Source organism: Scyliorhinus canicula, chromosome 16, assembly GCF_902713615.1.
Source record: "Scyliorhinus canicula chromosome 16, sScyCan1.1, whole genome shotgun sequence".
NCBI lineage: Eukaryota > Metazoa > Chordata > Chondrichthyes > Carcharhiniformes > Scyliorhinidae > Scyliorhinus > Scyliorhinus canicula.
Window position 1 is genome coordinate 79,881,153 of NC_052161.1, and position 12,114 is coordinate 79,893,266.

Consider the following 12,114-nt stretch of genomic DNA (forward strand, 5'->3'; position numbering starts at 1 on the left):
TGTTACCCATGCACACGCTAAAAGGATAAAAAACGTATTCCTACCGCTAAATAACTAACACTTATCTCGAAGGAACTGCTGGGTCAGGAAACAAGGCCTCTTGCTCTGCTCTGGTCTGCAGACTTCAGGTTGGTATCAATTAAAAAGGGGTCAGGAGTGCCTATCTCTGGTAGCGATCGTTGGGAGGCACTTACTTGGTGGTGGCTGCTGTCCGAAGGCTGGATCAGAAGACTGAACCATGTGTGGGACCTGTCTTTTATAGGTCCCAGGGGATCCGCGCCCCTTTGGGCGGACTCACTTACCTGCTTGGAATCGATTGGGTCTCTTCCCAATCGATATGTTTGAACCCCCCAATCATGGGGCAGTTCCTCGGTCACTGGGTTGGTTCTTGGGACTTATTGTTTTGGGCTTCTCTGGCGCCGAAAGGTCTGGCCTTCCAGTCAATGTATCGATATGTGTTTAACTTGTTACCATTGTATCTGGGGATCGCCCGGTATCGCCTCATTAGTATGTTAACTGGTTTCTTTTCACAGTGCTGTCTGGTTTCTGCAGCAGTCAAAACTGGCTTATGAATCCGTCCCAATATACAAGCGCTTTGCAAGCTGCTTGCTTTACAACATGTCCATTTTCCCTGCATTCCTTGCAATCTTCCATTTTGTGTTGGGCAGTGGCCACCCCAGGTGGCTACAAAGATGAACATAAGAACGTAAGAACTAGGAGCAGGAGTAGGCCATCTGGCCCCTTGAGCCTGCTCCGCCATTCAATGAGATCATGGCTGATCTTTTTTGGACTCAGCTCCACTTTCCGGCCCGAACACCATAACCCTTAATCCCTTTATTCTTCAAAGAACTATCTATCTTTATCTTAAAAACATTTAATGAAGGAGCCTCAACTGCTTCCTTGGGCAAGGAATTCCATAGATTCACAACCCTTAGGGTGAAGAAGTTCCTCCTAAACTCAGTCCTAAATCTACTTCCCCTTATTTTGAGGCTGTGCCCCCTAGTTCCGCTTTAACCTGCCAGTGGAAACACCCTGCCCGCATCTATCCTATCTATTCCCTTCATAATTTTATATGTTTCTATAAGATCCTCCCGCATCCTTCTAAATTCCAACGAGTACAGTCCCAGTCTACTCAACCTCTCCTCGTAATCCAACCCCTTCAGCTCTGGGATTAACCTAGTGAATCTCCTATGCACACCCTCCAGTGCCAGTATGTCCTTTCTCAGGTAAGGAGACCAAAGTGGGCAGCACGGTAGCATAGTGGTGAGCATAAATGCTTCACAGCTCCAGGGTCCCAGGTTCGATTCCCGGCTGGGTCACTGTCTGTGCGGAGTCTGCACGTCCTCCCCGTGTGTGCGTGGGTTTCCTCCGGGTGCTCCGGTTTCCTCCCACAGTCCAAAGATGTGCGGGTTAGGTGGATTGGCCATGCTAAATTGCCCGTAGTGTCCTAAAAAGTAAGGTTAAGGGGGGGGTTGTTGGGGGTATAGGATGGATACGTGGGTTTGAGTAGGGTGATCATTGCTCGGCACAACATTGAGGGCCGAAGGGCCTGTTCTGTGCTGTACTGTTCTTTGTTCTATGTTCTAAAACTGAACACAATACTCCAGGTGTGGCCTCACTAACACCTTATACAATTGCAGCATAACCTCCCTAGTCTTAAACTCCACCCCTCTAGCAATGAAGGACAAAACTCCATTTGCCTTCTTAATCACCTGTTGCGCCTGTAAACCAACTTTTTGCGACTCATGCACTAGCACACCCAGGTCTCTCTGCACAGCAGCATGTTTTAATATTTTATCATTTAAATAATAATCCCTTTTGCTATTATTCACACCAAAATGGATAATCTCACATTTGTCAACATTCTTTTCCATCTGCCAGACCCTAGCCCATTCACTTAACCTATCCAAATCCTGCTGCACACATCCGGTATCCTCCGCACTTTTTGTTTTACCACTCATCTTAGTGTCATCTGCAAACTTGGAAACATTGCCCTTGGTCCCCAACTCCAAATCATCTATGTAAATTGTGAACAATTGTGGGCCCAACACTGAACCCTGAGGGACACCACTAGCTACTGATTTCTAACCAGAGAAACACCCATTAATCTCCATTCTTTGCTTTCTATTAATTAACCAATCCTCTATCCATGCTACTGCTTTACCCTTAATGCCATGCATTTGGGCCTCACGGTAGCATGGTGGTTAGCATCAATGCTTCACAGCTCCAGGGTCCCAGGTTCGATTCCCGGCTGGGTCACTGTCTGTGTGGAGTCTGCACGTCCTCCCCGTGTGTGCGTGGGTTTCCTCCTGGTGCTCCGGTTTCCTCCCACAGTCCAAAGATGTGCGGGTTAGGTGGATTGGCCATGCTAAATTGCCCGTAGTGTAAGGTTAATGGGGGGATTGTTGGGTTACGGGTATACGGGTTATGTGGGTTTAAGTAGGGTGATCATTGCTCGGCACAACATCGAGGGCCGAAGGTTCTGTGCTGTACTGTTCTATGTTCTATCTTTATCTTATGCAGCAACCTTTTGTGTGGCACCTTGTCAGAAGCTTTCTGGAAATCTAGATATACCACATCCATTGGCTCCCCGTTATCTACTGCACTGGTAATGCCCTCAAAAAAATCCATTAAATTAGTTAGGAACGACATGCCCTTTATGAACCCATGCTGCGTCTGCCCAATGGGACAATTTCCATCCAGGTGCCTCGCTATTTTTTCCTTGATGATAGATTCCAGCATCTTCCCTACTACCGAAGTTAAGCTCACTGTCCTATAATTACACGCTTTCTGCCTATCTCCTTTTTTAAACAGTGGTGTCACGTTTGCTAATTTCTAATCCGCCGGGACCACCCCAGTGTCGAGTGAATTTTGGTAAATTATCTCTCGTGCATTTGCAATTTCCCTAGCCAGCTCTTTTAGCACTCTGGGATGCATTCCATCAAGGCCAGGAGCCTTGTTTACCTTTAGCCCCATTAGCTTGCCCATCACTACCTCCTCAGTGATAACAATCATCTCATGATCCTCACCTGTCATAGCCTCATTTCTATCAGTCACTGGCATGTTATTTGTGTCTTCCACTGTGGAGACTGATCCAAAAAACCTGTTCAGTTCCTCAGTCATTTCTTCATCTCCCATTATTAAAACTTCCTTCTCATCCTTTAAAGGACCAATATTTACCATAGCCACTCTTTTTTGTTTTATATATTTGTAGAAACTTTTACTGTCTGTTTTTATATTCTGAGCAAGTTTACTCTCATGATCTATCTTACTCTTCTTTATGGCTTTTTTTTTAGCAACTTTCTGTTGCCCCCTAAAGATTTCCCAGTCCTCTGGTCTCCCTCTAATCTTTGCCACTTTGTATGCTTTTTTTCTTCAATTTGATACTCTCCTTTATTTCCTTAGATATTCACGGTCGATTTTCCTTCTTTCGACCGTCCTTCCTTTTTGTTGGTATAAAACTTTGCTGAGCACTGTGAAAGATGCTACCGGAAAAGTCGGAAAGACCTTTTTCACAAATTCCGCACCTGCATGTACCTAAAATCCCCCTCATCCAGGAATCCAAACTTCACCCCCAACTCCTCCAAACCTGTCCTTCATCTCCATCATCCCTCTTTCCTTCATCCCCCAAACTGTGCGTCCATCATCCCAGGCTCAAATCCATGGTTCCCTTGGACCCGCATCAATCTCACCCCACCCCAAACCTAAAGTACTGCCAAAATTGCCTCCATATTTACAGCGTGGCCACCACCAAAGACTTCCCCCAAATACCTCCCTGGGGTAAATGGTTGCCAGTGCCCACAACCCCGACCCCCTGCACTAATCTGCCTCCATCCTCACCCACAAAGCCTCCATCTCCCTACTCCAACCCCGCACTTTCTCGGCATTTGTAGCCCAGTAATAGTACAACAAGTTTGGAAGGCCAAACCCCCACCTGTCACCCTTTCTGAAGTATTGTCTTCCTAATCCCAGCCACCCTACCTGCGCAGACAACTTTGGCAAAAAGACCAGCAGGCACTGAAATAAAAATTAAAACCACAGCAAAATATTCATCTTTGGGCCAAAGACAGGGAAAGACTATCCCAGTTCAGTAAAACAACCTTAACCCTACCTTCCAGACTCATAAAGTTCAACTTACGAAGCAGGGCCCAACCTCAGGTCACCTGCATTCCCAAATACCTGAAGGGGTTGTTGCCACCAAAATGGCAACCACCACTCTGACTCCCGAACCTGGAGAAAACATACACCAAGTTCAGTTTGTAGCCTGGAAATGCCGCAAATTACCTGGGCAGTTCCCACTATAACCCCCACAGAAGAGCTCTGGTATGAAATATACAACATATCATCAGCATACAGTCAGCATGCAGGGACACCCTATGCTCCCCCCTCTCCCCCCACTATCCTCCTCCATTTATCTGAGCAATTTAGCGCTAGGGCCAAGGGCTCTATTACCACCTCAGACAGCAGTGGATCGGCGGATTCTGCAGGTCGCACTTTGCAATACCTGTCTAATGTCTGCGATTTTCTTATTCCCCATGTTCTCCTCCTCCACCACTACCGAGGCCATGTTAATTGCACTAATCTCTTCCTTTGTGTGTTCCTATTGATATGTTTACAGTCCGTTTTTATCTGTCTAGTTTAAAGCCATCGTTCTTTTATTAATCGATTTATTGTCCCTCTGCTGAATTCTAAAATCCTCTGAATCATCAGGCAACAGTAAAAAAACTTAATCTAATGTCACCTTAAAACTCCTTACCTACGATTGGGGTTCATTCCTTAATTGTTATAAATTATTAATTGATTTTTAAAATCTTTCTTCTCCACTGTGCTGTTCAACACTCAAGGACAGGAAGGACACGGGTTAAATGAGAGTCGAGCTCATTTTATACTACCCCCTTCCGGAGATCGCGCGCTCTGTGATTTCAGCATTGTATCATTTACAAGATTTAATAGAAAGAAACGGTCTGCGTGTTGTTCCTGCACATTGGTGTTTATTTGTTCATTTAAACTAGGGGTACGGGCGCTGTTGATAGGGAGGGGATTATTCCGGACAGGGATTAAGTATTCCCAATACTATTCCCTTTAGAGTGAGGAAGTTGTCCAGTTGACAGGACACAGGAATCACCTCCAAACTGGGGCTGCGGTTCGCAGATGCAAACCGAGATATTTTGTAACCAAATGGAAATTCACCACTGAGGAAGCAGCTCGCTGTGAAAATGTCACCAACATTGCCGTCCACGAGGGTTTGTGTTCAAACGGTAGCAACAATCACCGATAATTGAGAAAAGCTTGGAAATGTGTAAAATGGGAACTTATTGAAGATCGTGGACAGTCCATGCGAGAGACTGTAGGGTTGGTCAAACCCAGAGCCTGCGCCCGCAGTGAAATCAATGATGCTGATATTTTACAGAATGGATTGGGGGATGTCTCCACCTCCCTGGCGAGTCAGCCAGCTCCCAGCTCCACCCTCCAGTTTATACACGCACAGCAAGTCCTGCCAACTCCACTTGTACTCACTGCTAATCGGGGCTCTGTCCTCTGCTTCCAGCAACCTTCCTCGCTCCCTCCCAGCTGGTGCTAATGTTTGCCGCCGAGACCTCGTTCATTCAGCTCTTGGGATGTTGATTGCAAAGTTGGGAATCTCTGAACAGCCCATCGCCGAGTGTCGCGCGTTATTGAGTTGGTTGTGAGTGTGGGGATAGAGAGTGGATGCGAGTGTGGAGATAGTGAGTTGGGTGTGAGCGTGAGGATAGTGATTTGGGTGTGAGTGTGACGAGAGTGAGTTGGGTGTGAGTGTGGGGATAGGGAATTGGGTGTGAGTGTGACGAGAGTGACTTGGGTGTGAGTGTGGGGATAGTGAGTTTAATGTGAGAGTGGGAATAGTGAGTGGATGCCAGTGTGGGGATAGTGAGTTGGATCTGATTCACGGGATAGTGAGTTGGGCCTGAGTGCCACGCTAGTGAGTTAGGTCAGAGTGTCAGGATCATGCTTTGAGCCTAAGAATCAGGATAGTGAGTTGAGCATCAGTATAGGGATAGTGAGTTGGGGCTCAGTATCGGGATAGTGAGTTGGGTCTCAGTATCGGGGTAGTGAGTTTGGTCTCAGTGTCGGGATAGTGAGTTGGGTCTCAGTATCGGGATAGTGAGTTGGGCGTCAGTATCGGGATAGTGAGTTGGGTCTCAGTATCGGGATAGTGAGTTGGGTTTCAGTATCGGGATAGTGAGTTGGGTCTCAGTATCGGGATAGTGAGTTGGGCGTCAGTGTCGGGATAGTGAGTTGGGGCTCAGTATCGGGATAGTGAGTTGGGTCTCAGTATCGGGATAGTGAGTTGGGTCTCAGTATCGGGATAGTGAGTTGGGTCTCAGCGTCAGGATAGTGAGTTGGGCGTCAGTATCGGGATAGTGAGTTGGGTCTCACTATCGGGATAGTGAGTTGGGCGTCAGTATCGAGATAGTGAGTTGGGGCTCAGTATCGGGATAGTGAGTTGGGGCTCAGTATCGGGATAGTGAGTTGGGTCTCAGTATCGGGATAGTGAGTTGGGTCTCAGTATCAGGGTAGTGAGTTGGGCATCAGTATCGGGATAGTGAGTTGGGTACCAGTATCAGGATAGTGTGTTGGGTCTCAGTGTCAGGATAGTGTGTTGGGTCTCAGTATCGGGATAGTGAGTTGGGTACCAGTATCAGGATAGTGTGTTGGGTCTCAGTATCGGGATAGTGAGTTGGGCGTCAGTATCGGGATAGTGAGTTGGGTCTCAGTATCGGGATAGTGAGTTGGGCGTCAGTATCGGGATAGTGAGTTGGGCGTCAGTATCGGGATAGTGAGTTGGGTCTCAGTATCGGGATAGTGAGTTGGGCGTCAGTATCGGGATAGTGAGTTGGGCGTCAGTATCGGGATAGTGAGTTGGGTCTCAGTATCAGAGGAGTGAGCTGGGCATCAGTATCGGGATAGTGAGTTGGGTCTCAGTATCGGGATAGTGAGTTGGGTCTCAGTATCGGGATAGTGAGTTGGGTCTCAGTATCGGGATAGTGAGTTGGGTCTCAGTATCGGGATAGTGAATTGGGTCTCAGTATCGGGATAGTGATTTGGGTCTCAGTATCGGGATAGTGAGATGGGCGTCAGTATCGGGAGAGTGAGTTGGGTCTCAGTATCAGGATAGTGAGTTGGGTCTCAGTATCGGGATAGTGAGATGGGCGTCAGTATCGGGATAGTGAGTTGAGTCTCAGTATCGTGATAGTGAGTTGGGTCTCAGTATCAGGATAGTGAGTTGGGTCTCAGTATCGGGATAGTGAGTTGGGTCTCAGTGTCGGGATAGTGAGTTGCGTCTCAGTGTCGGGATAGTGAGTTGGGCGTCAGTATCGGGATAGTGAGTTGGGTCTCAGTATCGGGATAGTGTGTTGGGTCTTAGTGTCGGGATAGTGAGTTGGGCGTCAGTATCGGGATAGTGAGTTGGGCGTCAGTATCGGGATAGTGAGTTGGGTCTCAGTATCAGGGTAGTGAGTTGGGCATCAGTATCGGGATAGTGAGTTGGGTACCAGTATCAGGATAGTGTGTTGGGTCTCAGTGTCAGGATAGTGTGTTGGGTCTCAGTATTGGGATAGTGAGTTGGGTACCAGTATCAGGATAGTGTGTTGGGTCTCAGTGTCGGGATAGTGAGTTGGGCGTCAGTATCGGGATAGTGAGTTGGGTCCCAGTATCGGGATAGTGAGTTGGGCGTCAGTATCGGGATAGTGAGTTGGGCGTCAGTATCGGGATAGTGAGTTGGGTCTCAGTATCAGAGTAGTGAGTTGGGCATCAGTATCGGGATAGTGAGTTGGGTCTCAGTATCGGGATAGTGAGTTGTGTCTCAGTATCGGGATAGTGAGTTGGGTCTCAGTATCGGGATAGTGAGCTGGGTCTCAGTATCGGGATAGTGAGTTGGGTCTCAGTATCGGGATAGTGAGTTGGGCGTCAGTACCGGGATAGTGAGTTGGGTCTCAGTATCGGGATAGTGAGTTGGGTCTCAGTGTCGGGATAGTGAGTTGGGTCTCAGTATCGGGATAGTGAGATGGGTGTCAGTATCGGGATAGTGAGTTGGGTCTCAGTATCGTGATAGTGAGTTGGGTCTCAGTATCGAGATAGTGAGTTGGGTCTCAGTATCGGGATAGTGAGTTGGGTCTCAGTGTCGGGATAGTGAGTTGGGCGTCAGTATCGGGATAGTGAGTTGGGTCTCAGTATCGGGTTAGTGAGTTGGGCGTCAGTATCGGGATAGTGAGTTGGGTCTCAGTATCGGGATATTGAGTTGGGTCTCAGTATCGGGATAGTGAGTTGGGTCTCAGTATTGGGATAGTGAGTTGGGTACCAGTATCAGGATAGTGAGTTGGGGCTCAGTATCGGGATAGTGAGTTGGGTCTCAGTATCGGGATAGTGTGTTGGGTCTCAGTATCGGGATAGTGAGTTGGGTCTCAGTGTTAGGATAGTGAGTTGGGCGTCAGTATCGGGATAGTGAGTTGGGAATCAGTATCAGGATAGTGAGTTGGGTCTCACTATCGGGATAGTGAGTTGGGCGTCAGTATCGGGATAGTGAGTTGGGTCTCAGTATCGGGATAGTGAGTTGGGTCTCAGTATCGGGATAGTGAGTTGGGTCTCAGTATCGTGGTAGTGAGTTTGGTCCCAGTGTCGGGATAGTGAGTTGGGTCTCAGTATCAGGGTAGTGAGTTGGGTCTCAGTATCGGGATAGTGAGTTGGGTCTCAGCGTCAGGATAGTGAGTTGGGCGTCAGTATCGGGATAGTGAGTTGGGTCTCACTATCGGGATAGTGAGTTGGGCGTCAGTATCGGGATAGTGAGTTGGGTCTCAGTATCGGGATAGTGAGTTTGGTCTCAGTATTGGGATAGTGAGTTGGGTCTCAGTATCGGGGTAGTGAGTTGGATCTCAGTATCAGGGTAGTGAGTTGGGTCTCAGTATCGGGATAGTGAGTTGGGGCTCAGTATCAGGATAGTGAGTTGGGTCTCAGTATTAGGATAGTGAGTTGGGTCTCAGTGTCGGGATAGTGAGTTTGGTCTCAGTGTCGGGATAGTGAGTTGGGTCTCAGTATCAGGATAGTGAGTTGGGTCTCAGTATCGGGATAGTGAGTTGGGTCTCAGTATTGGGGTAGTGAGTGGGGTCTCAGTATCGGGATAGTGAGTTGGGGCTCAGTATCGGGATAGTGAGTTGGGTCTCAGTATTAGGATAGTGAGTTGGGTCTCAGTGTCGGGATAGTGAGTTTGGTCTCAGTGTCGGGATAGTGAGTTGGGTCTCAGTATCGGGATAGTGAGTTGAGCGTCAGTATCGGGATAGTGAGTTGAGCGTCAGTATCGGGATAGTGAGTTGGGCGTCAGTATCGGGATAGTGAGTTGGGACTCAGTATCGGGATAGTGTGTTGGGTCTCAGTGTCGGGATAGTGAGTTGGGTCTCAGTATCGGGATAGTGAGTTGGGTCTCAGTATCGTGATAGTGAGTTGGGTCTCAGTATCGTGATAGTGAGTTGGGTCTCAGTATCGGGATAGTGAGTTGGGTCTCAGTATCGGGATAGTGAGTTGGGTCTCAGTATCGTGATAGTGAGTTGTGTTTGAATGTCGGAATAGTGAGTTGGATCTCAAAGTCAAGATTGTGAGTTGGGCTTAAAATTTTTGATAGTGAGTTGGGGTAGTTTGCTTTTAGTGAGTATAAGGATAGTGAGTTGGGTGTGAGTTTGGTGATAGTGAGTTAGAGTTTAATGATAGTGAGTGTGAAGATAGTGAGTTGGCTGTGAGTTTGGTGACAGTGACTGTTGAGTAGTGAGTTGGAGGTGCATTTGGTGATTGTCAGTGTGAGGATAGTGAGTTGGATTGCGTTTGGTGATAGTGAGTGTGGGATAGTGATTTGGGTGTGTGTTTCATGACAGTGAATGTGAGGATAGTGAGTTGGGTGTGTGTTTGGTGACAGTGAGTGTGAGGATAGTGCGTTGGGTGTGTGTTTGGTGACAGTGAGTGTGAGGATAGTGAATTGGGTGTGTGTTTGGTGACAGTGAGTGTGAGGACAGGGAGTGTGAGGATAGTGAGTTGGGTGTGTGTTTGGTAACAGTGAGTGTGAGGACAGTGAGTGTGAGTATAGTGAGTTGGGTGTGTGTTTGGTGGCAGTGAGTGTGAGGATGGTGAGTTGGGTGTGAGTTTGGTGACAGTGAGTGTGAGGATAGTGAGTTGGGTGTGTGTTTAATGACAGTGAGTGTGAGGACAGTGAGTGTGAGGAAAGTGAGTTGGGTGTGTGTTTGGTAACAGCGAGTGTGAGGATAGTGAGTTGGGCGTGAGTTTGGTAACAGTGAGTGTGAGGACAGTGAGTGTGAGGATAGTGAGTTGGGTGTGTGTTTGGTGGCAGTGAGTGTGAGGATAGTGAGTTGGGTGTGAGTTTGGTGACAGTGAGTGTGATGAAAGTAAGTTGGGTGTGTGTTTGGTGACAGTGAGTGTGAGGACAGGGAGTGTGAGGATAGTGAGTTGGGTGTGTGTTTGGTAACAGTGAGTGTGAGGACAGTGAGTGTGAGGATAGTGAGTTGGGTGTGTGTTTGGTGACAGTGAGTGTGACGATAGTGAGTTGGGTGTGAGTTTGGTGATAGTGAGTGTGAGGATAGTGAGTTGGGTGTGTGCTTAGTGACAGTGAGTGTGAGGACAGTGAGTGTGAGGAAAGTGAGTTGGGTGTGTGTTTAGTGACAGTGAGTTTGAGGACAGTGAGTTGGGTGTGTGTTTGGTGACAGTGAGTGTGAGGATAGTGAGTTGGGTGTGTGTTTGGTGACAGTGAGTGTGAGGACAGTGAGTTGGGTGTGTGGTGACACTGAGTGTGAGGATAGTGAGTTGAGTGTGTGTTTGGTGACAGTGAGCGTGAGGATAGTGAGTTGGGTGTATGTTTGTTGACAGTGAGGATCGTGAGTTGGGTGTGTGTTTAGTGACAGAGTATGAGGATGGTGAGTTGGGTGTTTGGTGACAGGGAGTGTGAGGATAGTGAGTTGCGTGTGTGTTTGGTGACAGTGAGTGTGAGGATAGTGCATTGGGTGTGTGTTTGGTGACAGTGAGTGTGAGGATAGTGAGTTGGGTTGGTGTTTGGTCACACTGAGTGTGAGGATAGTGAGTTGGGGGTGTGTTTAGTGACAGTGAGTGTGAGGATAGTGAGTTGGGTGTGTGCTTGTTGACAGTGAGTGTGAGGATAGTGAGTTGGGTGTGTGTTTGTTGACAGTGAGTGAGCATAGTGAGTTGGGTGTGTGTTTGGTGACAGTGAGTGTGAGGATAGTGAGTGTGAGGATAGTGAATTTGGTGTGTGTTTGGTGACAGTGAGTGTGAGGATAGTGAGTTGGGTGTGTGTTTGGTGACAGTGAGTTTGAGGACAGTGAGTCGGGTGTGTGTTTAGTGACAGTGAGTGTGAGGACAGTGAGTGTGAGGAAAGTGAGTTGGGTGTGTGTTTAGTGACAGTGAGTGTGAGGATAGTGAGTTGGGTGTGTGTTGGCTGACAGTGAGTGTGAGGACAGTGAGTTGGGTGTGTGTTTGGTGACAGTGAGTGTGAGGACAGTGAGTTGGGTGTGTGTTTGCTGACAGTGAGTGTGAGGACAGTGAGTTGGGTGTGTGTTTAGTGACAGTGAGTGTGAGGACAGTGAGTTGGGTGTGTGTTGGCTGACAGTGAGTGTGAGGACAGTGAGTTGGGTGTGTGTTGGCTGACAGTGAGCGTGAGGATAGTGAGTTGGGTGTGTGTTGGCTGACAGTGAGTGCGAGGACAGTGAGTTGGGTGTGTGTTTGGTGACAGTGAGTGTGAGGACAGTGAGTTGGGTGTGTGTTTAGTGACAGTGAGTGCGAGGACAGTGAGTTGGGTGTGTGTTTGGTGACAGTGAGTGTGAGGACAGTGAGTTGGGTGTGTGTTTGGTGACAGTGAGTGTGAGGATAGTGAGTTGGGTGTGTGTTGGCTGACAGTGAGTGCGAGGACAGTGAGTTGGGTGTGTGTTTGGTGATAGTGAGTGTGAGGACAGTGAGTTGGGTGTGTGTTTAGTGACAGTGAGTGCGAGGACAGTGAGTTGGGTGTGTGTTTGGTGACAGTGAGTGTGAGGACAGCGAGTTGGGTGTGTGTTTAGTGACAGTGAGTGT